Here is a 27931-nt window from a genome sequence, read left to right as displayed (position 1 = left end):
TTTGAAATCGTAAACCTTAGTCACAGTCATAGTTTTATTTCTGTTAACCCTTCCATTTAGTTTAAACCAAATTAGCTCATGGTCACTCGAGCCAAGGTTGTCCCCTACAACCATTTCCTCAACGAGGTCCTCACTACTCACCAGCACCAAATCTAAAATGGCATCCCCCCTGAAGGGGTCAAAAACCCTGAAGGGGTTTTGAAGGGGTCCTGGGTCACTGATGGAGCTGTGGGGGCCTCAGCCCAGAGGCTTTGTGTCATGGCTGCTTGCCTGGATGAAGAGGGCTGGATCATATGCTCTTGATTGTGAGCTGGTCACTGAGCAACTTGAAGTGCTCTGAGGAGTGTCACACAGTTTAAAGTCAGAAGGGGCCACCAGATCCTCTAGTCTGACCTCCTGCATGTCACAGGCCATGGAGCAGCTGGCATGCAGCCTCTATGCCTTGCATTCTGTTACATCTGACAGCACCCGGTCCCAGCTGCTTTTCAGTCCATGTCTAACAGCTGCACGGTGATGTCTCAGAGTATCTGGTATTCCATCCAAACTGTCCCCAACCATGTGCTGCAGACGAGTGGCAAAGGTACAGGCAAATAATATCTCCCTCACCTTGTCTCTCATCTTTGGAGACTCCTTTTCCCTTAGGAGGTGCTGCTTTACTCTCTGACCACCTGTGCTCTGTGTAGAGCAACTGCATAGAATTACAAGCTGCTGCCTGAGCATGTTCTCCATTCCCTAACTTCTACCTCCTCACTTATGCAAGGTCTCCCCTGCAACCTGATTATCTTGTCAATAAGGTTGCATCACGCTCCATATATTGTCATTCTGCAATCCCATCAGAACTGAATGGAGGAACATGCTTTGTACAAAGGCAGGGTCATATCTTAGGTCAGAGTCAATTTCTTGTGAGGCAAACAATGATTTCTATCTCAAATCAAGTGCTCGGACTAGGAAATCCTGAGGTGTCTTTTCTGGCTTTTGTGTTGCGCTTGAGGCATCAGTAGGATGACCAGATGACCCGATTTTATAGGGACAGTCCCAATATTGGGGCCTTTTTATTATACAGGAGCCTATTACCCCCCACCTCCTGTCCCAATTTTTCACACTTGCTATCTGGTCACTCCAGGCATCAGGTAAAATTCAGTGGCATCTTTTTCCTAGTAATAGGACCTTAAAATGCTTCTTAGTTTTGGCAGGCTCAGATTAACTTTTCCCTCCAAGTAGTCCCTGAGGCTCAGTCCTGGGCAGACTCCCCCAATTACAGTTTCCAGGATCTCTGCCTCAGTGTACCTATTTGGTGTGCTCACTGCACAGAAGAAGGCAAGCACATGTGGTATGGGTTTCAACCAGGTGGCAACATTATTAGTCAAATTAGAGCCAAAGTTCCTGTTGGTTGCCAGTGACTGTACTGGGCTGTCCCCCCATTGATCCTTTGCCAATTCTTGGCGTTCCCACCACAGGGGGAGCCAATCATCACCCTAGGAGGGTCTCTGGGTACCTCCACTCAACCACTAGCAGCCCTCTCCCTTTCAGGGGTTGACGTGAGAGAGGACCTCACCTCCTTACCCACAACACCATCCAGCACATTGGCAGGGCAATCTCCCCCAGGTAGTGCCTCGACCCTTGGTTCACATTTGCCCCCAAGGGGTTAGACATGATGCCCCCATCTCATAAGGAGATGCCCTTGGGATGCCCACTATGTTACCTTTTTGGATCTGGAGCCTAAATCAGCAAGTTCCTGCACTGGGTACCCGACAAAACATGCAACGAGTCTCATGTAGGTCCAAACTGTGACCCAGCCCTCCACTTACCCAAAACACAACCCTTGGGTTTCACTGCAAGGAAGGTGGAAAAACCCAACCAGCCTTGGCCAATACTTCCCAGCCCCAAGTGGCAACTAGCCCACAGAAACCTAGGCCAGGGAGAGAGAGGGTGGCTGACTGCTGGACACCAGCAAACAGGAAGTGGCTTTGACCATATGGCTCTTATCTTGGTTCCAGATCTCAAGCCAAATCCTGTAAGATCTTATGGCTCAAATCATGTGCCAAATCCCACAAGACCTGAAGCCTACCCCAAAAGCCCTGTGAGGGCTGGAAATCTCATTGGCCCCAGCCCGTCCTGTTCTTTTTGCCTTCTCCCATCATGATACACCAAAACACAGACCTCTGCTCAGTGTAATCTAGTTGGTTGTTGAGTCGTAGGTGCAAGCCTAACTGGAGAAGCAAATTCTTTTGCTAATTACATTCTGAATTTTGCTCCCCCAAAGGGCTGGTGCATACCATACACACTCTGGGGGTAACCCTCAGGTGAGTGAGACCCTTATGTCAGGATAAGAGCCCTGGTTTGATCCCCAGACCCAGGCAAAAAAACGATGCCACAATACAGCAACTTTAAGAAAAGCTGGGATTTGGGGGGACCTGAATCTCAGGAACCCTTTGATCAAGTGACCCCAAATTTGGCCCATTGACCAAACCCTCTGCCCCAAGGAAGCACACCAAATTTCAAGGCAATCCACGTAACCGTGCAGATTTTAGAGCACTTAGAAGTATCAAGCTTTAAACAGAGAGCTGGTCCTGCACTATAATAAGGAAGAAATGTAAAAAGACCCTTCTCTCTGTGGCTAGGTATGGGGTGGAGGTGAACAGACCAGCACTCTTCAGAGTATGAATGATGGGGAGGGCTGAACCAATCCCTCAAAGGGGTGCAGTGTACGGGTGGGTTTGGGGCTGTCTGTACAGGCCCCTCTGCCCCTTCCAAGCCCCATGACTGGAGCAGCCGAGAAGGCAGAACCGCTTTAGCAGTAAGTTTGATTTTATTTCTTCATTTAAATTCCTTAAAGTGCAATGACTTGCCACCAGGGTCATCAGCCACCCTCACTGAGAGACATAGCAGGGTGAGGAGCACGCGAGCAGAGAGAGCACTGCAAAACAGGCAGCTCCCTGAGTGGCTTGACTGCTCCTTGGCTCCTAAGATTCACTGGGGCAGGGTCCACGCAGCCGGTGTATGCAGGAAGACTCAGCACTTCCCCATAGGCCCTACAGCTCCCCTCAGTAACCTAATTATGAACCAGCCCCAGGCCAAGAAAGGAACTGAACCCAGTGCAGGCCCCACTAGGGCCTGGTTTGGGGAGGTATCTGAATCCAGCCCAGTGTTCCACAGTCAGACTATGCAGCATGGCATTTGTTCCAGCAGCACATGTCCCCAGCACTCCAGCCTCCCCACTGCTACAGCCCCAGTTAGGGTGACCATATGTCCCGATTTTATCGGGACTGTCCCGATATTTACTTGTTTGTCCCGCATATGTCCCGATATTTTGCACTCCGGCGCACAGGCTCGTGCCCCCCCCCCCCCCGCTCCCAACTCAGCCCCGGCCCCGCCCCATTGGATCCCTCCCCAAATCCCCGCCCTGGCCCCGCCTCTTCTCCAAGCACGCCGCATTTCTTCTCCTCCCCCTTCCCTCCCAGGCTTGCGCGAATCAGCTGTATGGCGGTGCAAGCGCTGGGAGGGAGGGGGGAGAAGCAGGATGCGGCAGCCTGCTCAGGGGAGGTGGAGGCGAGCTGGTGCGGTGGGGGGCGGGGCGGGGAGCTGCCGATGGGTGCTTAGCCCCCCCAATTTTTCCTATGCTCCGGCTCTTTTTTTTTTTCTCCGCCGCTGGCTCTAGTGTTTTTTTTTTCTCCGCTGGTGACCCTCCCTCCCGCCCCCCCCGTGTCCCAATATTTCATGTCTCTCATCTGGTCACCCTAGCCCCAGTGCATGATGTGTGGGTTTCCCTGAACAGCTGCCTGGAAAAGAGCTTCGTAACAGGTGCACCAGCTGTTCCACTACCAGCATATGTGCTTTCTAGAACCAACCATGCTTTGGAGTGATGCTCTTTTAGCTGGTGGGGGCACACCCTGCCCACCCCCCAGAGTAATTTAGAACAGACTCAGGGCTGCCAAGTCCTGACACTTTCTTCTGCTTTGCATTCACTAGCTGTGATATGTTCACATTTTCTCCTGCTGCAAACTGTACAAATTTGCAATAGGCAAACTGAGGTCCAGGATCTGTAAGAAAAATCTCTGGAATTCTATAGTAGGCACACTAGGCTTTGCTGCATTCAGTGATGGAGGCTGCTGTTGTTGTGTATAAGGAATCTGTTTGCCAATAATCAGAATAGACTCAACAGTCACAGGGTATGTTTGATCTCCCATTCTACATAAAGCCATGCCCAGCGTGCTCCATGATTGGTCAGGTATCTTGTGCATCTCTTTGTTGAGATACTGCATGAATGTATGTTTGGCCACTACAGGACATCTTGGGCCTTGCATAGACAAGCTTCAGCGCCAGCATGGCTCGAATGTACAGGGGTTATACCATTTCAGGATGCATATCTCTCACTGTCATGCATAGACAACCGGTGCCTGCTGACGGGGGGCACAACCCCAGAACAATTCGAGTCACCCCCCCTCCTGGAAAGCAGCAGCCTCTCTGTGCAGCTCTCAGCTGTTCCTCTGCTCCTGCCTCTCCCTGTCTGGTGCAGCTCGCTGGCTCAGCTGCCCCACAGGGTGGGGGCCTGGCCACACCATGTGACTCAGCAATCTGGGGGGCATGTGATCCCTGCCTGCCCCCACACACGCATCACCTCTGCTGTCATGCAAACTTTTCTGGACCTTGAATAATTTTTGTAGCCACTTTTCTGAACCTTCTCCAACTTTTCAGCATCTTTTTTGGTGTGGACACCAGAACAGGGCACAGCATTCCAGCCAGTCTCATCAATGCTGTATACAGAGTAGGGTGATCAGACAGCAAGTGTGAAAAATCGGGATGGGAGTGGGGGGTAATATGGGCCTATACAAGAAAAAGACCCAAATATCGGGACTGTCCCTATAAAATTGGGACATCTGGTCACTCTAATACAGAGGTAAGTATTACCTCTCTACCCCTCCCTACCTCTGCTCATATTGCTCTGCTCATACTGTTGCCCCTTGGCCTGAGCAGTTAGCCGGTATTTGAGGTCTTTATTGGGGCTTGCTTCCATGAGGAGGAGAAATTGATTATGAGTCAGGTATGTTCTCTGGAGCAATTCTGTTTATTTTCAAAGAATGCCCACATCAGGGGTCTCAAACTCAATTTACCTTAGGGCCAGTGATAGTCCTCAAATCCTCCCAGTGGGCCAATAATGTCACTGAAGATGGTTTTCAGAAAAGATGTTTGTACTGTATTTTTTATTTCGAATTTCTTAGAAATAATAAAACTGTCATACAACTTTATACAATTCTTCGCCTGCCAGAGAGTTTTTAGTGTTTGCCACACTTCAGTTCTGTCAGTTGTTGATGTTTGACCTCAGTGACTGAGCAATTGAAACCTTCAGGATTGCAGCAAGGTGTGCATCAGATAGTTGTGTTCAGTATTTTGACTTGTTTATATTCATTGTGGAAAAAAGTGATGCTGCCTCCATAGCTGACTCTGCCTGGTAACTAATGATGCTGCCTCCATGGCTGACTCTGCCCTAGTGATGGTATCTCTGTCCCTCTCCCCCAGCCAATGGGAGCAAGAGAAGCCTGTCTGCATGCGTCTCTCCTCCGTGGGCTGCAGTGGGGAGGTTCTCGGGACGCAGATGGCCCGCGGGCCAGGACTTTGAGACCCCTGGCCCACATAGTCCTGTTCTCCTGAACACAGCAGGAACAAAGCGCAGCAGGCTTCTTGCTCACAATTCCCAAGCCTGCCTTTCCAGCCAGTCCTGTCCCATAAGATCTCTGCATCTGCTCCCTCCTGGGGCTATGCTACTGACTGCTTCTCTGGCTCTTTCTCCTCTCTTTCTGGTTGTTTTCTGCCTCTGACACATATAACTCCAACCATTCACTGCCTCAGCCTCTGCATTTGCAGTCCCAAGGAAACCCTTCTTATTCTCCCTGAGTTAGTTCGTGCCCAGGCCTTCCCATGAGGTCCATACCTTATGCTGTGACTTCTATTGTTTCAGCTATTTCACACCATAGAAGAGCTTAATTCAGTGGTTCTCTATCTTTTGTATTGGTGACCCCTTTCACACAACAAGACTGAGTGCGACCCCCTCCCTCCCTTATAAATTAAAACCACATTTTTTTTATATTTAACACTATTACACATGCTGGAGGTGAAGCAGGGTTTGGGGGTGGAGGATGACAGCTCACAACCCCCATGTAATAACCTCCTGATCCCCTGAGGGGTCACAACCCCCAGTTTGAGAAGCCCTGGCTTAATTGCTTCTTCCATTCAGTCTGAATGAAAGGTGGCTAGCACACTCACCAGCTTTAATGAGGCCTGGGATCACCCACAGATCAAAGACACACTGGCTGGCAGCCACCAACACTCTCCACCACAACAACACATACCCTGGAACATAGGAATTGCCAGAGCGGATCAGATACACGGTCTCTGGCACTGGCCAGCACCAGCTGCTTTAGAGAAAGATGCAAGAAAGTCCGCGCTAACAGTGGTGGGATAATCTGCCCCCCCAACACACACACACACATAGGTCTCATCCTGATCTCTTTTACTTTAAAACCAGCTTAAGCCCAGAAGCATGAAGTTCAATATCCTTTCCAAAGTGTTTGGCATTGTGTGGATATCACTGTTATCCATATGAAGATCTAATCCTTTTTTTGACTCGTGCTAAAATCTTGGTCTCAACAAAGTCCTGTGGCTATGAAGCCCACAGTCTGAATTCACATGGGGTGGGGGTTATTTCCTTTTGTCAGGCTTGAATTTGCCACCTTTTAATTTCAGTGAAGGGAATTCTTGTACAAATACAAACACCTACAGTGCATCTATAGAAGAAGCTTGTTCTTTCACCTTGTAGATTGAGTTTTGCCTATGGGTTTGACATGAAATGATTATTTTGTGCTTGTTTATTTAGATATTTTCACATAATTGCCGGCACATCAAATAATGACTTGAATCTCCCCGAAGATTAAACAGCTGCATTCTGCAAAATACAGGCTTGGAAATTCAGCAGAGGTTGCAGTGTTTTTAATTAACATTTTATATTGCAAGGGAATGTTTGAGAAATAGATTGTGTCTGGAAGCATATCAGTGCTGTGTGAGATGGCATCATCTGTCCTTCCATTAAGGCAGCTAAGGGAACATTCCTCACACCCTAGGTGAAGCCCTGATGATCTCCCTGCCTGTCCATTCTCTGCTGGGCACTAGACAACAGGACTGAGTGTAAAACCTGAGTCTGGCCCATTCTGGAGCACTAGTGCAGGAGGACCTGCAACTCTCTATTCTCCTTTTCTTTGTCCCCAGCCAGTGCCTCAAGGTTATGTCCTGAGACCAGTGTTGTGTAATATATTTATTAAGGATGTCGAAAAGGGTGAACAGAGAAGTGGCAATATTTGCAGATGACCTAACATTGTTTAGGTTAATCCCAACTTGAAAAGACTGTGAAGACAGACAGACAAGTTTAGACAGCAAGGCTATTGCCCAATACAAATGCAAGTGTAACCCGCAAGGAGCCTACCTACGTCCCTGGGTCTCTGTGTGCTGGTAGCTTAGCACAAGGCACTGCCCCTGGGAGGAAGGGGGCCAAGGGCAGATTCAAAGTCTGCTGGGCAGCCCAGAGGGAGAGAGGAGAGACGCTGTTGAGAGCGACAGGGTCCTCTTGGCATGGGGAGGATTGCAGGGCGCCCGTTCCAGGGAGGCAGGGGCGGCTCTAGCTTTTTTGCCACCCCAAGCACGGCAGGCAGGCTGCCTTCAGCGGCATGCCTGCGGGAGGTCCGCCGTTCCCGCGGCTTCGGCATACCCGCCGCCGAATTGCTGCCGAATCCACGGGACCGGCGGACCTCCCGCAGGCAAGCCGCCGAAGGCTGCCTGACTGCCGCCCTCGCAGGGACCAGCAGGGTGCCCCCTGCGGCTTGCCGCCTCAGGCACGCGCTTGGAGTGCTGGTGCCTGGAGCTGCCGCTGCAGGGAGGGGCAGTGCCTGAGAGAAAGGACGGGGCAGAGTCAAATGATCGACAAGGGAAAGCCTGAGAAGAAGAGCTAGCCTGACCAATAGGGAGTGAGATGCCTGCCCTGGGAGCACTGGAGAGGGGAGAAGTCAGTCTGGAGGAGCTGGATCCAGCCAGGGAAAGGGCAGGGCTGGCTGTGGGGGCTGGTGAGGCCCAGGCTTGCCTGCAGGGTTCCCCTGAGAACCGACCTCTGGGCCCAGGCAGCAACATCCCTCAACCTGGACCCTCCCTCTCCAAGGCGACTCCCAGTTTGGGTTTGCAGGGTTAGCCCTGCAGCTCCCTAGGTGAGATCAGTCACCACATGGCGAGCTCTCCTCTGGCTGTGAGTGTGTCTGAACGCTGGGATGGGAGACTAAGACTAAGATTTTAGTAGAGTTTTGTAACCTGCACCCTGAGCCCTGCACCACTTTGTGGGGAGGGAAATCCTGGCATCAGCAGCAGCCTGACTCCTGCCAACAGAGATCAGCCCCTCTGCAGTGACTGAGGAGCCCAGAGCCATCTCTGAACCTGAGGATCATTCGCCGAGTTGTGAGTCACCATCCTTCAGTTAGATAGACTGTTTGGGAGACCCCCACACCTCGAACTTTGTCCTCAAGCCAGGGGTGAGGGTTTGGGGATTTTGTTACCTGCTGCCTATTAAACCTATGGAGGGACTCACCACATGTGAGTCTCTTGTGCTGTACTGAACCCAGTCAGCCACGTCACTAACTGCTGCACAGAAGAGTCATGGTCACAAGCCATCAAGGGCCCCTACAAAGTGCACATACCAGCAGGACACTAATTTTACATTTGCTATATCAGGTCATGTGACTGGGAAAATTCACAGATATTATCAGTGTCGGCACCTGAGAGTAGAGTTTTACCCGGTTATATTTATCTCCTGTTTAATATGACTGTGTTGAATATATTGTGTGTGTGAGTTATTTCTTGGGAGTCTCCAACTATCTGGCAAGTAAGTGGGGGTTACCCTGCGGTCAGAATTTTCCTCCCAAGCTGCCCTGGCGACCCATCCAGGAAGGAGCGAGGGGCGTGGAGGTACTGCCTAATAAATTAATATGGGAAGAAAATGAGAAAGTTACACCCTGATGAGCTGGAGGCAGGATGCAGAAGAACCTAGCCCTGTCCATCAAAACCCGTAAGGAGATTGGCGCTAAAAGAGGTAACCGGGTGAATACGGACACTATACAAGGTAATTGGAAAGAATGAACTATGCATACATATTGCTAGGATATAAATTAACTGTAACCTCTCGTGAAAGAGACTAGGGACCACAGTGTACAGCTCAATGAAAACCTCTTCTCAGTGCAAAGTTATTGCTGTTATTTTCTCCAGTGCCTTAAAATCACACTTGAGCGTGTAGCTTTCCCTACTGTTAGCAACCCTGGGACTGTCCTATCGGCCCACACCAGTGGGTAGGGGGAAGTGGCTGCAGTGCTTGTGAAAGCTGTCAAATTGGCAGACCTGGAAAATGAGGCTTCTCTCCGATATATCCACACAACAGGCACAGTCAGAGGCCTGAACTGACCTGGAAACGATGGGTCCCGTTTATCTTCAGAGCAGGTGTAACCTAGCCCAGGGTGGCTCTTTGGTCCCAATTTTCAAAGGTATTTAGGCCGCTAAAGATGCAAACACATATGTAGTGGGATTTTCAAAAGTACCTAAGCAGCCCCCCTATGGACTCCAAGGGGAACTGGGCACCTAACCTGCTTTTGGCACTTTTGAAAATCCCATTCAGCACCTGTGTGAATGTTTTGGTGCCGCCATCTGTTTGAGAATTGGGCCCCTTATCCTCAGTGGCTATTTCACATAAGAGGATAAGAGTAGAGCTGGGCAAATCATGGATTTTTTGGTTTGCTGGCAATTTTGAAAAATTGAAAGAAAAACTTGTTTCAGGTCAAACTGAAAATGACATTTGTGAAAGTTTTCTGTGAATTGAAAATCTGAAAAAATGGAATCAAAATGTTTTGGCAACATTGAAATGAAATGTTTTGACTTTCAGGCAATTTTATTCACAAATGGCCAGAGAAGGAACCCCCCTCCCTCGTGTGCTTTAGCCCCCACAGTTAGGGCAGTCACTTGGGCTAGGGGAGATCCAGGTTCAGTTACCCCCTCTGCCTGATGTGGAGCATGGATTTGAAATTGCATCTCCCCCCTTACAAAAGAGTGCCTTAGCCACTGGGCTGTGCAATAGTCTGGGCTGATGGTTTCTCACTCTCTTCTTTTAGCTTTTCCAGTCTTGCTCTTGCTCCATTGTCATTCCTAATGGCAAATCCTAGTTATTCATTATGACGATGAATAATTATTGGGCCATACATTTTATATTAAGATTTTCCATGCATTATTATATGATATAAATACACATTAAAAAACAAAGTACAGCATGTCCAAGCAGAACAAATACCAAAAACATGGGCTTATGAGACAAGATCCCCATTTCATCCAATCTTCCAGCACCGACAAGTCAGCATTCAATCTCCATTCAGCTATAAGAAAGGAAAAAGCAAAATAATGTTGCTCTTGTTTACTATCACAGTATCTAGCAGAGGCCCTCTCTATATAGAGCAAAGTTATTGTCATTGTCTGAAATCTTCACAATCTGGGTGACAGGCAGACTGGGTTTAACCTTGTTTTTCTCTTTTTAATTCTTTTTATTGTTTTACTATTTCAATACAGCTGACACTAAGCACCGAGATACATAGACAGAACTGGGGACTGAATTGTCCCCGAAGGATCTGAGGCTATTGGACCACTTTTATATTCACAGCATATTTCACAGATGCCAATAAGTCTAGCTTCATTGTCTGTAGCTTCACATCGGGAAAATCTCCAGATATCTTAAATCTCCATCCACAATGTATTGGGGAGAGAAGCAGAGAAGCAACCACTAGCCAAGCACATCACAAAAAATATTGAACAGACTCAGCAAAGATTTATTGCTGAGAGGCTCTTTATTCCTAACCCAATAAGATTTTACAAGCAGATATTTACTCCTGCAATTTCCTTCCTCACCAGCTTCATCTTCCTCCCTAAATTCAGCTGGCATGCAATTAACTAGTTTTGAGTTCCAAACATTGTAAGCTTTCATCATATACACTGGACTAAGTTAGGAATTGAAAAAGAATTCTGTTACTGGTAATTTGCATATTTTATTTCACATTTATGTCTTTTGAGGGTTTCATTTTCGTATTTTATCTTTCAGCACTGATCACCCAGGAAGCCAGGAAGGTTAAAGACACATCCTTGCCCCCCACATAAAACGCGTGTGTTATTTTGAAAATCCCAAAATACCTTTTAAATTCATAATATTTGCCAAGGGGGTTTTAATGATTTGTCTTTATAGAATTTCCCATCTTCCCATGCACTAGCTCCCCAGAGTGTAGCTAGGACTCACCAGGGTGGGAGCTGTAGATTGCAGGCGCTTGCCTTTGTCTTTCCCCAATAGTTCTGAAGTATCTCCAGGGGTGGGTGTTTAAAGAGCAGTGTGCTGAAGGGGACTTCTTCAATCCTTCATCTCCCTTATCAGCTGCCCGTCATCATAAATGCCTCCAGTGTGGGTTGCGAAGACCTTCCTGAGAACCGACTGTTCATGGTCATTGGCACAAACCAAACTGTACCCAAATGCTCTAGGGCTGCAAGCCATCAGACAGGGTCTAACATCCTTTGTGTCTCCCCTCAAAAACCAGATCTCACAGCATGACAGCAATGTTAGCTGCGGCTCAGGGAGATGAGCCACCACCTCCGGCTGGAACTTTCCTACCCTTGTTGAAAAGTGCCTGGAAGCCCAATATTGTGCAGAAATCCCTTGACCAAAATATTAGCATATGCTGATTGCTAATTAACATATGCTAACATGTACAGAGGAATGCCAGAGATTTAACAAAGGCTGAGAGTGAGCAGAAGCAGCAGAATGGTGTCCCTAGTAGTCCCTGGGTCAGAGCAGGTGCGGCATGGCAGTGAGAACAGAGAGGAGTGAACAAGAGGGAAACCATCATCCGTGAACTTACTGTGCTCTTTGATTATGTGTATGGGGAACGCTACCCGCCCTGGTGAGGCTATGGAGATAGAAGGTGTCTTGGGTGAATGCTATGGATGGCCATGGAAAGAAGATGGAGAACATTAAGAATATTGTTATTATTTATTACTTGATTATAATAAGAGCCCTCATCATGGACCAGGACCCTATTGTGCTAGGCACTGTACAAACACAGATCGAAAATAGCGTGACCTCCCCAACCAATCCTGGGTTGTAGATGGTGACAGTACAGTTTCCCCTCACATTTATAAAGGTGCAGCTGCTGAACATATTGCCTCCTCTAAGAGGAGTCAGCCATTGATGGGTCCTCCAGACAGGGGACACCTGAGACTAGAGGACACCAGAGGCCTGACTTGCAGGTACGCCCTTCCTAGGCTTGGGGTTGGGATGGATGAGGAGAGTCGGGGAATTTAAGACACCTTTGCACTCCCTGTATCCTGGTCCCAGGCATGGACCTGCCCAGCGCCCATGTAAATTAGAGTCCATCCTGTCCCAGCTAACACTCTGCTTCCTATGTCCTTGAGAAGCAGAGAACAGCCATAGCGCAGTGCATCCCAACATCACCCCACAGTCCATTCCCTACTCTGGGGGCTGGCAGCAGGGCTGAACTGAGCTAGTTTTTCCAGAAGCAATTTCATATGGGGCATTGAGTATCCCCCAGGAGATAAGGCAACCCTCATATCCATGGTATCTGCACAGAGCTGCAGGCAGAGACTAATCCATGGCAGCCTTTGAGGAGCACTCATTGTCAGTTGCTGTTCATGTAACTACAATGCATCCATGGCACCCTACTCCCAGCCCCTCAGTTTGTGTGATATTATGCAGCCAGATGCATTAACTGCTCTGATGGGGAGGGCAGGCAGGCACAGTCCATGCAAACATCTCTCACCCATCCTATTGGTAGCTTCAGATATACCTAGTTCCCAGCCTGAGTTGGAGCCAGACAGTGCATCTGCAGGAGATCTTCAATAACTGAGCCTCCTATTCTCCCCAAAAAATCCTAGTGAAATCCTACAGTCCCAGACAGACCTGATCTGCTTCCCTTCCATTCATATGATTACTATCAGGCTATTATAACCACTATACCTGAAATGGGACCCTAGCTCACAATATGGAATAATGCGCAACAGTCTGTGAAAATGATTTATTGCATTTGTAAAAGCACTTAACACAACTAGTTAATGTGCAATGAAAAATACTAGAAAACTGGGAAAAGGTAATCACAACTGAAATCCTGGGGTGAAGTCTAGACATGATGTGTGAACACTTTGAGGCCTTAGAGAGAGGAGCCAATAACTGTTGGAGATGCTGCAGGGAGAAGATGCCAGGGTGTACCCCATCAGGCAGTGTCTGTATATCCTGTCTCTCTGTGGGTAGCCACTGCATTTCTGAGTGACCTCTTGGGCTTCACTCACTTCACATACTTCTGTGTGTGAGGCTATGGACTCCCTGAAGTGATCTCTTCCCTGAGAAAGGGAAAGAGAAGGAACACAGACTGAGGACCACAGTAAAATCCATCAGAACAAATTCACTGAAGTGGCCTGAGCTATCTTGTAAAGTTGGATGGTCATGAACAGTAGTGAATGGGCTGCATATGGAGAAATTAATGAATTCTGCCGGCTGGGAACCAATAACAATGTAACTAGCTCAGTATGAGGCAGTTTGTCTCCCAGCTCAAGAGCAAAGGAAATTCCCAAGCCTCTGGCTACGATGGATTATATATTGCTGATTCAGCAGTCACAGAGACAAACTGGAACTTGCCATTTCTACCATCTCTCTCTAAAGATAAGACTGAGTCTATTTTGAAAAAAGTACATCTACCTTGTTATCTTGTCACAAGCTGATTCCCTCATCCCTAAATGGTTCCATGCCCCCAGCACCCATCTCCTCCAATTCTCACCTCCCATCCCCTACCCAATCCCCAAATAACTGATTCCCATGACCTGTTCTCAGCCTCCTCTTGCCATTCCCCTCTATGGTCCTTAGCCAATCAGTTCTCCCAGCACCCACCCTATGGATCACTCTAGGAATGGGATCCACACCCCATCATGCCCCAATCCCCACATAAACAGGGTAGAGACCCACAAGCCTAGTGGAAGAGTCCTCCCTGGTTTCTATTCCACATGGAGCTACTGATTTCTCCAAGAGGTGAGCTCTGAGTGAAGCTTTTCCCACACTCAGCACAGTGACGGGGTTCACTCCAGAGTGGATTCGCTGGTGTGTAATGAAGTTTGAGCTCATCACACGTTCAGTGCAGTGATGGGGTTTCTCCCTTGTGTAAGGTAACTGGTGGACGATGGTCCCACTGCAATCCCTGGGTCTTCTTTCCTTGGGAGTTGATTTATGATTCCTCTTCTATGCAGTGTGTCTTTGCTGCCTACCTGGCCTGCACTAAATCGCACTGGAATTTTCCCAGTCAAAACTCAAGGAACTCTTTCTTTTGGACCTTGCTGTTATCACTCACTGTGGTTCCACTTCCTGCTGAGTATTCTCCTCCTCACAGTTTCTTGTGATCCCAGCACCTGCTGTAATAAAAAGAGAAACAAGACATGATTCTTTCTCTGAGCTTCAGAGAAAAGAATCTCTGACTATGGAAAGGCCACAAAGGATGTAGGCTTCCTCATTGCATGCTGTAGTAGCCCATCACTCATTCTGCCCCCTCCCCAATGCACATTCCCTCCACGGGTCACAGGTCCCTTCTGAATGCCTTCTGGGTAAGGCCCTCCTGTGCATGCTCCCCAATGAATCCTGCATTGGAGAGAGCCCCCCCTCTGTCCTGTGATTAAACAGGGCTGAACTCTTTGAGAGAGTCTCTGGCTAGCAGCTAATCTGGAAGGCAGTTAGAGCTGCTGAGCCAATGAGATGTGAACTTGCACAGTTCTGTCTCATCCCAACAGTTTCATTCAAACTCAAGCTTTTCCTCTGTAGTGTAGGTTATGTCTACACTACCATTTACATTGGTATAACTTATGTCGCTCAGGGGTGTGAATAAAACACCCCCCTGAGTGACATCAGTTACACCGACAGAAGCGCTGGTGTGGACAGCGCTATGTCAGCAGGAGAGCTTCTCCCACCAACATAGTTACTGCCACTCGTTGGGGGTGGATTAGTTACGTCGATGGGAGAGCTCTCTCCCATTGGCATAGAGCAGCTACACTGGAGATCTTACAGCTGTGCCGTTGTAAGCTCGCTAGTGTAGACATAGGCTAGGTCTACACTACAGACCTTACAGTGACACAGCTGTACTGCTACAACTGCGCCGCTGTAAGGTCTCCCGTAAACCACCCCCAATGAGCAGCAGTAGCTATGTTGGCAGGAGAGTGTCTCCTGCCAACATAGTGCTGTGCACACAGGCACTTTTGTTGGTGAAACTTATATCACTTAGGGGGGCATTTTTTCACACCCCGACCAACAAAATACTAGTGTAGACATAGCCATAGACTAAAACAGCCGAAACCAGACACAGCTCATGGCACTAACTCCGGCTGCCAACTCACACTTCTGAGAGTTGGAGGAGAGGGATGGAGAACAATGGAGCCTGACTGACACTCGGATCCAGGGCTCACCCCAACGTTGCTGCTTGGTTTCTTTGTCTTTGTATTAACTGAGGCAAATGGTGTGACTAACAGAGGATTTACTGTAACTAAACTGAGAAGTGAGCACACATCAGGGTTTCAATGCCAAAGGAAACAAGGACTTAACAGTCAAATAAACTGTACTCAGAGTGCCTTAGAAGCTGTTATAGGATCCACATTTCTTATTCACTTTAATGAAGCTTATTATCCCAACTCTACTCAGCAGGGCCAGGGGACCATGAAGCCCCTTCCAAGGGGCCAAACTCTGAACTCCCCACTCTTCCCTCACTCAAGCAATGCTCTAATTGAAATCTATGAGAGTTTGGAATGATTAGGGACTGAAGGATTTGACTGAAGGAGAGAAGCACTGAGCCTGCCAGTGGGGCCTGTCTGGAATAGGGGATTTACAATGATACATAGAAGTCAGTACAGCCACTCTGTTTCCTCCTTCATCCTTGGGTCTTCTAGGGACACCTGCTCCCTACTAACCTCACTATTATGTTTCTGAACCAACTTGTAAATGTAAAAAAGTTGGGGGAGAATGAAACATGAGCTAAAAGCAAAGGTGCAAAGCCATCCACAATGTCACACACGTTGCCCAGAGTCATGGTCTGTTGGAGCAGGATGCGATTAATGGCCCTGCAGACTTCTGTCAACACGAGTCCAATGGTCGACTTTCCCACTCAGAACTGGTTAGTGACCGTTTGGTAGCAGTCTGGAGTAGCCAGCTTCCACAGTGCAATCGCCACGTACTTCTCCAATGGGAGGGCAGCTCTCATTCTTGTGTCCTTGCGCTGCAGAGCTGGGGCGAGCTCGTCATATAGTCCCATGAATGTGGCTTTCCTCATGCGAAAGTTCTGCAGCCACTGCTCGTCATCCCAGATGTGCATCATGATGTGATCCCACCACTCAGTGCTTGTTTCCCGAGCCAAAAGCAGCGTTCCACTGTGGTCAGCACCTCTGTGAATGCCACAAGCATTCTCGTGTCATAGCTAGTATGTGTGGAGAGATCAATGTCACATTCCTCTTGCCTTTGTAATTTAAAGAATAACTCCACTGCCACTTGTGATGTGTTGGTCAGAGTGAGCAGCATACTGGTCAACAGTTCGGGATCCATTCCTGCAGCCCAAAGAGGCAGGGTGTGCAGTACACAAACCGTTGAAAGATGGTGCCAAATGCAGACGGAAGCACAGGGATTGCTGGGATGCAAAGCAATGCATCACGGGGCATTGGGACAGGACCCAGGATGCCCTGCAACCCTTCCCACAACTCTTAGCGGCAGAAGAGAAAGAAGTGCTCTGTGGGATAGCTGCCCAGAGTGCACCGCTCCGAATACTGATGCAAGTGCTGCAAGTGTGAACACGCTATTGTGCAGGCAGCTGACAGTGTGAACACACAACAGCGGTTTCCCTTCAACACTCTCTGAGCGGCGCTGTAACTCCCGGTGCTGTAACTCTGCCAGTGTAGACATGCCCTAAGCAAACCCTAGCCCTCTATGCAGTTAGGTACATCAATTCACACTTCAATTCTGTCCTCATATGAGCCCATACTGTGATTCACACACACCCCAAGTTCATTATTTAGCACGTCATTCATAAGTTAATTCCATGGCAGTCAAGCCCACATCCTTCCCAAGCACTGGACTCCTCCACCCCCTATCAATTTGCCCTTTCCCCCCCACAAGCACATTCTTACAGGTACTATTCCCCCTCTTCCATTGGGCCATGAAAATCCATAAGGTGAGAACACAGAGCATCCCTGACTTCTGTTGCCCAGATGCAGCCAGCTCCAGCAGTGGCAGGTGCACTTTCTGTCTGAGTATACTGATTCAACTGCCCCTTGCTGTCATAGGTCCCTTAAGGGGGGGAATGGCTCATCTCTGGCTTCACAAAGGTTGGGAAGAGCACAGTGAGCCACCATAATGCAGACAGCATTGATGACAGTGGAATACAAACGGGTCTGTAGACATCTCCAGTGGGATTTTAATCTGTCAAAAGCACATTCAGCAACCAGTCTACACCTGCTGAGAATGTAATTAAACCTTCTTTTGTGAGGGCCTCTGAAATCAGGGTGTGGTTTCATAAGCCAAGGCAAAGGGGGCTGTGACAAGTTGGATCACAGAAAACCCTTTGGGACTGCCACCTGATGTGCCTAGGATGACCAGATAGCAAGTGTAAAAAATCGGGACAAGGGGTGGGGGGTAATAGGTGCCTATATAAGAAAAAGCCCCCAAAATTGGGACTGTCCCTATAAAATTGGGACATCTGGTCACCCTAGATGTGCCTAGACTACCTCTGAGCCTGTTTTCCCTGTCAGCTTGGGACTTCAGTGCCCTGCCTGATTTGAGCCAGACACACTTCCCTGCTACAAACACAGACCCAGGTCTGAACCATGTCCCCCAAAAGCTGCAGGCTTAACTGAAAACAGCTTAAGAAGTGTTCCTGTGTCCAGCACTCAGATACCCAGCTCCCAATGGGGTCCAAACCCCAAATAAATCTGTTTTACCCTGTATAAAGCTTATACAGAGTAAACTCAAATTGTTTGCCCTTTATAACACTGATAGAGAGATAAGCACAGCTGTTCCCCCCCCCCCCCCGGTATTAATACATACTCTGGGTTAATTAATAAGTAAAAAGTGATTTTATTAAATACAAAAAGTAGGATTTAAGTGGTTCCAAGTAATAACAGACAGAACAAAGTAAATTGCCAAGCAAAATAAAATAAAACACGCAAGTCTAAGCCTAATACAGTAAGAAAACTGAATACAGATAAAAACTCACCCTCAGAGATGTTTCAATAAGTTTTTAGCACAGACTGGACGCCTTCCTAGTCTGGGCACAATCCTTTCCCCTGATACAGCCCTTGTTCCAGCTCAGGTGGTAGCTAGGGGATTTTTCATGACTGCCGCCTGGCTTGTTCTGTTCCACCCCCTTATATATCTTTTGCACAGGCGGGAATTCTTTGTCCCTCTCTAGGTTCCCACCCCTCTTTCTAAATGGAAAAGCACCATGTTAAAGATGGATTCCAGTTCAGGTGACATGATCACATGTCACTGTAAGACTTCGTTATCCACTTGCCAGCACACAGGTGTACAGGAAGACTTACAAGTAAACAGAGCCATCTACAGTCAATTGTCCTGGTTAATGGGAGCCATGGAGATTCCAAACCATCATTAATGGCCCACACTTTGCATATTTACAATAGGACCTCAGAGTTATATTTCATATTTCTAGTTTTAGATACAAGAATGATACATACATACAAATAGGATGACCACACTCAGTAGATTATAAGCTTTGTAATGATACCTTACAAGAGACCTTTTCCATGAAGCATATTCCAGATACTCATTCACACTCATTAGCATATTTTCATAAAATCATATAGCGCAATGTCACAGGGGGTACGTGAAGTCCCCCAGAATAACTGTGGGGACAGTCAGAGCCATCCCTTGGGTATGGCCAATCGAGATGACCGCTCTAGGCCCCATGTTTTGGGGGCTCCCGCACTTCAATGGGCGTGTGTTGTGCGGGGGCCGGTAGGCCAGCCCAGAGGGGGTGGGATTACACGTCTCTGGAGGGCCAGGCCAGCCTGGAGGGTGGGGTTAGGAGTTTGGGGGGCCAAGCCAGGCTGGCCCGGGAGGCTAGCAGAGGGCCTGGCATGGGCAGTGGGAGTCAGGCCTGCACTCACCGGTGGGAAATGCTCATTGTATTTCTTTTTCTTGGTCGCCCGCCGCCACACCAGCCGCCAGCGTTCTAGTGCCACCAGAACACACCAGCACCAGGCTGAACCCATCCATTGCCCTTCCGCCCTGGAGCCCTCACTTTTCCAGGACCCCCCAGCACAGGGGGCCCCCTAGCACAGGTGCCACCCTGTGACTCTCCATTGTCCCTTGCCCTTACCTTAAAAACCTTTAAGGAAGGAGATTCCACCACCTCCCTAGGTAACCACATTCCAGTGCTTCACCACCCTCCTAGTGAAATAGTTTTCCCTAATATCCCACCTAAACCTCCCCCACTGCAACTTGAGACCATTGCTCCTTGTTCTGTCATCTGCCATCACTGAGAACAGCCTAGCTCCATCCTTTTTGGAACCCCCCTTCAGGTAGTTGAAAGCTACCTGAAACCCCATTCTCTCTTTAATGCCTTGCATCTTAGGGTAACCCACATGACTGACTGCCTCAGAAACCTCTGCCACCGCTTTACCCACAGTTGACCTTCCAACACCAAACTAGTTGGCAACAGACCTGTAGCAGTCTAGTGTAGCCAGCTTCCAGATGCTTATAGCAATCTACTTCTGGACCAGCAAGGGTAATCTCATGCGTGTCTCTTTATATTGAAGGGTTGGGGAAAGCTGCTCACAAAGCCAGGGACTCTGGGAGATTGTTGGTCTGACTCGGTTCTGCACACTGTAGTATGGATGTCAGAGCTCCAGGTTTGAGCCCGGGTTAGAAAACATAGGGTTAAAAATCAGTGTAGACACTCACGCCCAGGGTTCAAGACAAAGGTCAGCTGACTCAAGTCCCACTAACCCTTACATTGCAGTATAGACATATCCTCTGTGTCAGCCCATCACATTACATTGCCAAATCCTCAACAGCAGTAGATTTTATTAACTACACTCAGGCAACCTCACTGTGGTATTTTAATCCTTTTTCAGCATATAGATACCACACCAGGAAGCACTTTACCGGTGCTGATAGACAGGTTAGAGTAGATTAGATTACATTTTGATATTAGTTCTTGCAACATGCAGTTTTCCAGAGCAAAAATAATGAAATGTTTAAGAAATTCCTGTCATTTGAAAACGAGACACAACTGTCCACCACTGAAGCTGACAGAGGCAAGCAAGAGGTGATGGATGCTATATTCTGTGACAGCCGCTCTCACTTGAGAATTCTTTCAGAGACCAGAGCAAAGATACTATGTTTGTCTGGGGCCAATAAAGAGTGATTTTGCTGTGATGGAAACCCAGATACTGGGCAAAAGATGCAATTTCTGGCTGGGAAATGACGGCCCATTGTTGAATTGGATTTCTGGTAGTACATCACAGGGAGAGGAGGTTTTGTCAAGTAGGGGAAAGACCCTATGTGAAGCTGTAGATGAAATAAGTGTGAGTATTCAATGATGATAGACAGGCGATAGCCACCAGAGGGAAGATGGTCCAGAGAAATCACTGCTGATTTCACTGCTCTACAGCCAAAATGCTTCTGAAATAAATGTAGTCAAACTTTACTAATTCTGGGTCACTGAGAACGAAAATGATGCTTAAAATTGTTGATTGGCTCTAGTTTTCAAGATATGCTATTGGGTCAGTATATACGACCCTTGACTTGGAATGGCGGAGGATAAGTGAGTTATAAAGGGAAGGGATCGCAATTTAAACCAGAAATGACTAAAATACATCTTTGACTGGATCTATGTATAAATCTATGACTGGGTTTGGACAGTACTTGCTTTTTAGGCAAAACAATGAATGATGCAATCTGAAGCTGGTATTGTGTCATACATGATATGAATTGCATCATGTTATTCCTAGAAGTCATGGATGATGCAATCATAACGAAGCTTACATCACTCTGCTGAACAAATTGCCCTATATCAGCTCTAGAAATCATACAGTGTCGTGCTCTCTTATTTGTCAGTGTTTGATTTTGCAAAGGGACACATTTCTGTTTAGCCAAAGTGAGCAGAGATGCCTCGTACTTGTGTGAACAATGCAGATAACTTCTGCTATGTTTGTGGTGAAGTGACTTTTGCATCACAAAAGCGCAGTATAACCACTATGGTTAAGAAAGCCTATCACCTTTATTTTGGCTGCAAAATTGGAGATCAGGACAAGAGGTGGGCCCCACACATATGCTGCAACACTTGTGCAACAAATCTTCGCCAGTGGTTGAACAGGAAAAGGAAATCTATGCCTTTTGCAGTGCCAATGATTTGGAGAGAGCCAACAGATCATACCAGCAATTGTTACTTCTGCATAGTGCCTCCAGTTGGGAAAGGTGTGTCAAAGAAGAAAAAGTGGACTGTGCATTATCCAAACATTCCATCAGCTATACGCCCAGTACCCCACGGAGAAGGACTGCCAGTCCCTGATGCACCAGAATCATTCTCACTTGAGTCAGACGAGGAAGAGGAAGAGGATGAAACTTCTGGTCCTGAACCATCAATGTCACAGGACCCACATTTTCCTCCCATCCTCCTCCTCTGAACCACACCTCATAACACAAGGTGAACTGAATGACCTTGTCAGGGATTTGGAACTACCCAAGAGTAAGGCAGAGCTGTTGGGCTCCAGACTACAGCAGTGGAATCTCCGGGCAGGTGATGTTAGGGTTTCCATGTTCCGTGACCGTCAAAAGGATCTTGTCCCATTCTTCTTCATGGAAGGTGATCTTGTAGCCTGCAACAACATCGATGGTGTGATGGCAGCCCTCAACATCCTTCACGATCCAGATGAGTGGAGACTGTTCATTGATTCATCGAAGACGAGTCTTAAAGCTGTTTTACTGCATAATGGCAATGTTTTGCCATCAATTCCAGTTGGTCATGCAGTCCATATGAAGGAAACCTATGACAACATGAAACAACTTTTGAGGTGCATAAACTATGACCAACATCAGTGGCAGCTTTGTGGCGATTTGAAGGTTGTTGCTCTCTTGCTTGGTTTGCAGACTGGATACACAAAGTACTGCTGTTTTCTCTGCGAATGGGATAGTCGTGCAAGAGATTCCCCCTACATCAAGAAAGATTGGCCACTCCGACAGTCATTGGAGCCTGGGAGGAAAAGTGTTCAGCATCCACCACTTGTTGAATCAAGGAAGATTTTGTTACCACCCTTACACATCAAGCTGGGTCTGATGAAGAACTTTGTCAAGGCCATTGACAAAACACAAGCAGCTTTCAAGTACCTCCGTGGAAAATTTCCAAGGTTAAGTGAAGCTAAGATAAAGGAAGATGTCTTTGTTGGTCCTCAAATTCGTGAACTTCTTCGAGATGATGCATTTGACCATGCACTGCGTGGCAAGGAAAAGACGGCATGGAAAACCTTCCAGTTAGTGGCAATAAATTTTCTCGGAAACAACAAGGCAGACAACTACAGGTTGTTGGTGGAAAACCTCCTCAAGGCATACAAAAGCCTTGGTTGCAACATGTCACTAAAGATACATTTTTTGCACTCTCATCTAGATTTTTTTCCACCGAACTGTGGAGCAGTGAGCGACGAGCACGGCGAGCGATTTCACCAGGACATTGCAACAATGGAGAAACGCTATCAGGGCAAATGGAGTCCATCAATGCTTGCAGACTATTGCTGGACAGTGACAAGAGATGCTCCATTTAATGAATACAAGAGACAAGCCAAGAAGCACCAAGTAGACACTGAATAGGACTAAACTATGTACAGAATAGTTTTTTGCCTTTTGTTTCATAATAAATTTTATTTATATAACCCTTTTGCTGATTTTTAAAGTGTTACATAAACAGGACAGGTGAAATATTATCATGTAAAGCAACCATAAACACATGAAAAGACCTAGGTTTACAATTTATGATTAAAACTCTACTAGCTACACAATATACATAGACATAAAATGTAAAAACTTAAATATCTTAGAAACAGTAGCCAATCAGTTGTTTTAATTGTCATATTTGAATTCAGCACATCAAAATACATAATAAATAGCACATTTTATCTCTGAAGCAGACGACTTCTCAAAAATTGTAGACCAGTGTTTCCTCCCAGAGTTCTTTTGACAGGTCAGACATTGGAAGTGGTTGTGTTTTACTTGCAGGAACTTGGCATGGGATGTATGTGAGAAGCATGGGTTGGGCCTACTTGTCAGTGCTTGGGAACCTGATCTGTTCATGAAGGAGCTGTTTAGTCTTGGTACCACAATGATGTTCTTCATGAGCAAGGGCGTGTGCTTCTGGCAGCAACGAGGTTGGAATTGTGAGCCAGGTGCCTGGTAGTAGTATCCCTTTGAGATATGTATAGGGCATTCATACACATGCTGTATGAGCCATGCTGGTAGACGGAAGGGAGGTATGATAGAAATTTGTGGAACATATGTCCTGGGCTGCTTGTGCTCACTTATTAAGTCCTGGAATGAGATTTGGGTGGGAGAAGGTGAGAGAAACTCATAGATTTTGGGCATGGGGGGTACAGTAGGAAGAAGGGGCTGATTGGGTCCAGAAAAGATGCATGTAGGAACTATTGCCACGTTGGCAGTTTTCATATGTCATCTCAATATATGCAAGACCATCTCTCAAAGTAGCTACTAGCTAACTGAGTGTAGAAGGAGTGAGACCTCCAGAGAGGGGGTGAGACCCAGGGCAATGTGTACGTATAGGGGGTCAGCTTCTACGGGCAGGGTGCAGAAGAGGGCCAGTCACCTATGGGCTGTGTAACTGGGGGTGGTGGAGCCCCTGGGTAGATGAAGCATGAGCATGGTTCTAGGGATATTTACATACAGTGGCTGACTTGTGTCTGTCAGTCACCAGGATTACTTCCCTCTCTCAGTAAATGCATCCGACAAAGTGGGTATTCACCCACGAAAGCTCATGCTCCAATACGTCTGTTAGTCTATAAGGTGCCACAGGACTCTTTGCTGCCTTCCCTCTCTCAGTGGCTTTAACAAAGAAAAGGAAACATTTCCCTGCTTTTCAGTTTCACAAATGCCACTCGCTACGGCATGTATTTGGTTTCTTTAAATGCTAAATGGCTCTAGCCCATGCTTAACTTCTGCTGCAAATCTGAGAGATCGGGAGACATCCCTGATACAAAGCCTGGCAAAGAGCACCCCCAAGTGGACACAAAGGATACCACTCAGTACTGCAGTCAAGCTGCTGCATTTGGTGCTGGGGGGATTTATTCTCTCTGGCTCACACACACGATTCCTTAGCACTGATGTGTTTCACGGGTGTGTATTGAACGGGGGAGATTAGATGTTCACAAATTCTTCCCTCTAGACTGGTCATTTCCCCCTGTTAGTGATTGTGCTAACAGGACATGAAAAGACTTAAAAATACAGGCTGGAGAGAGCTTGCAAAGCATCTCCCCATTCCTGCATCATCTACCTGACAGCCAGTCACAGTTGCTGTCTCTGGATTCAGGAGAGCACAGGGGATGCATCCTGATGACCCATCAGGGACTCACATTGTCCCAAATGGGATGGAATTCTTAATCTACTTCTTGCACTGATACAAGAATGTTTGAAGGAGCAAGCCATGATGCAAGGGGAATTAGGAGGCCCTGCAGAAGGGTATGTCCACACGGAAGCAGCCTGGAGAGGATACTGTGGATGGATAGTGAAGGAAGTCGACACCTGCTCTTATTTAGGGGTCCAGGCTGGGACTTCCAGTGAGGGTGGGAGGATGTCCCCCTCTTTTTACCCTCTGCCAACAAGGCAAATGGATGGTGAGCCCAGGCAGGAGGGGTAGAAGAAGAACACTAGCCCAGTAAAGGTGAGAGCATGGTGTGGCCTCCAGTGAAGGAAGACAGTCTTGTTTGGACTCCCTTTTTACCCCCAGAAGGTGGGAATGGATGTTATGATTTGGCTGGAGGGCTAAATCGTTAAGATTTAGCTTTCTCCTGTGGTGCTGCCATTTCTTGGGTCACTGCCACTACCAGAAAAATGTGCATCATCCCTGCTTAACATAGCCCTTCCCATCCCCAAACATGCTGCGTCAAGTGCACCACCGGGGTAACATCACTGAAGTCCATGCAGTTTCTCCAAGGATGGCTCTGGCAGGAAATGTTGGGCTGCTGGCATTGGGGCCACATGAAAATGGCAATTAATGGCTGGTTCTGGTCCAGCAGCAGCTGCTGCTGCTCTGCTCCATTTTCCAACTCATGAGCAACCAGAGCCATTTGGGAAAGGCTGTGACATCCCCACTCGTGCCACTGAGAGACACTGAATAGCCACCAGGTTGACACTGTGATGCTTGGTGCTACTGACCCGCCCTGAGTGTGAATGGGGGCTGTATTCAGTCTGACTGAAAGACGCTGTCACAGTAACAGGGCCAGCCACATCTCTGCTTCCTTTCTGGTCTCTCTGAATGCACCCCTCTCAGATGTGCAGTCTTGTCTCACCCTTACCTGACTCATGACAGGATCTCGTGATTCCCCGACTCTCAGAGCAGGACCCGGGTACACTGCCCTGTGCATATTCACTGCTTATCACCCTGCAGGCCTGTCTCAGCTGCGGCCCTGCTTGACCCTCCCTTCAGGTAGGGTGACCAGATATCCCAATTTTATCGGGACTGTCCTGATATTTGCTTGTTTGTCCCACGTCCCGACTGATGTTCGGTCAGGACACTGGACAAAAACAATTTTGCCCTCCGCTCTGGCGCACAGGCGGAGTCCGGAGGGGCTCTCTCCCCCCCCCCCCCGACTCCACCCCCTCCTTCCCCCATTGGATCCCTCCCCAAATCCTCACTCCCAGCCCCGCCCCCTCACTGCCCCATTGGACCCCGAGCCGGGCCTGGGGAGGAGACGCCCCTGTGCAGCAGCCTGCGCACCCCCAGGATGCTAGTGAGCATGCCCGCTACCGCTAAGCTCCCCTTCTCTGCACATGTGACCCCACACTTTAATCCAGCCCTTCATCTTTATTGTAACACTTTGTCCTCTGAATAAAGTTCAGCCGACTCTTCACACAATTTAGGGGTGTTGCCAGAGCTGCAGTTTCAGGTGGTAACCAGCAGATGGCTGTCAAAGTCCATCCTGTTAAATAGCCATCTTGTCAGCTCCCACTGTCATCAGTGAAGTATCATGGGGATACTCGCTTTGAAGGGACAGGAGCAGGAGGAGTTATTAAAGTGTGGCTGAAATGGGAACCATCAGTCGCCAGGCGATAACTGTCGGTGTGTGATGAGGCCATGCAGAGGCAAAGACTTTCCCAGTTCCTGGGGGCTGCTCGACCCCCTCTCCGCCCCAGACCACACCCCCACTCCATCCCTTCCCCCAAACCCTCACCCCACCTATTCCCGCCCACCCCTTCCTACCCTGTTCCGCCTCCTCCCCCTATCTCTTCCTGTCCCTGCTCCTCCCCTTCCCACCTAATGCCTCTTGCACGCTGCTGAACAGCTGGTCGTGGTAGGTGGGAGGGCTGGAGGGAGGAGGGGAAGAAGCTGATCTGCGGGGCTGCCAATGGGTGGGCAGGGTCCGGGGCGGAAGTGATGAATCCGTCACTTCCAGGACTGCCTGCACTGGCCAATCATGCCGGCCCACAGGGCCCACCAAAGCATGGGACCCAGTCCCAGAATGGTCTCGCACGCTTAGGAGCCCTGCAGCCCGCCTGGACAATTTAAAAAGGTCTGGGGCTCCCAGCCGCCACTACTGCAGCAGCGGCCAGGAGCCCCCGAGCCCTTTTAAATTGCCTGGGCCCCTGGGCAATTGCCTCCTTTGCCCCACCCCCACCCCATTGGCAGGCCTGGATACAGTAAAGAAGGAAAAACATTTGAAATGTAAAGTATTGAGTAAGACTTTCCTTTAACACCATCCCTTGTCCCCTTTCCCTTTCACTGGAGGGAGTTTGAGAAGGAATAAAACATTCATAAATTATCTGGAAAAGGGGTTTTGAGGGTTTACGCCCCTCATTACAGGGCAGCACGGCCTAGTGGCCAGAGTCCATATAATCACCCCTGGTTACAGGGCAGCACGAGCTAACTACTGGCTCAGCGGGGGGTCCTACCAAAACACGCTGAGGCTTACCGGGGGCCAGGTACCAGTCTGTCACCTCCCCCGGGTCGCTTCCATCCAGCTTGGGAGTTGGGGTCTCCCACGAATCCCAGGGTTCTCCGCAGGTCTCCGGGCCCGTCACCTCCCCTGGTTCCTCCCACAGTAGGGGTTCGTGCCGGCCTGTAGAAGCCTCTGTTCCCAGCAGCGGCAAGAGTGTCGGCTGGTCCTCTGCAGGAGCTTCCCAGTTAGGTCCTTCCCCTGCGGCCGCCAGCCCACACTGAGCTGAATTCCCTCCTTTTATACTCACAGAGCACTTGGAGCATGCCCAGTATGAACGGGGCGGGACTTCCTCCATCAGAGCTACTGGTCTGATGCCGCTGGATCTAGTGCAGGGCGGGGCTACCGCGTCACAGGGGTAAACAGTGAGGTGGCAAAATTTGCAGATGATACAAAACTACTCTAGATAGTTAAGTCCAAAGCAGACTGTGAAGAGTTACAAAGGGATCTCACTAACCTGGGTGACTGGGCAACAAAATGGCAGGTGAAATTCAATGTTGATAAATGCAAAATAATGCACATTGGAAAACATAATCCCAACTATACATCTAAAATGATGGGGTCTAAATTAGCTGTTACCACTCAAGAAAGAGATCTTGGAGTCGTGGATAGTTGTCTGAAA

General features: G+C 48.3%; 1 long non-coding RNA gene across 2 annotated transcripts; it reads right to left on the bottom strand.

The window, feature by feature from the left end:
* Positions 1 to 13124: 13124 nt before the first annotated feature.
* On the bottom strand, positions 13125 to 27520 carry LOC135883814 (uncharacterized). 2 transcript variants are annotated; one of them, XR_010561662.1, is made up of 3 exons: positions 27286 to 27520; positions 14081 to 14520; positions 13125 to 13461 (listed from the first exon to the last, which is right to left on the bottom strand). It is a non-coding gene; the product is annotated as an uncharacterized LOC135883814 (long non-coding RNA). The 2 variants fall into 2 exon arrangements; XR_010561661.1 differs by having other exon boundaries at positions 14460 to 14520.
* Positions 27521 to 27931: the final 411 nt, after the last annotated feature.

This window comes from Emys orbicularis, chromosome 9, assembly GCF_028017835.1.
Source record: "Emys orbicularis isolate rEmyOrb1 chromosome 9, rEmyOrb1.hap1, whole genome shotgun sequence".
Lineage (NCBI taxonomy): Eukaryota > Metazoa > Chordata > Testudines > Emydidae > Emys > Emys orbicularis.
The sequence above is the reverse complement of the archived record's forward strand: the minus strand, read 5'-3'. Positions and strand labels throughout refer to the sequence as shown.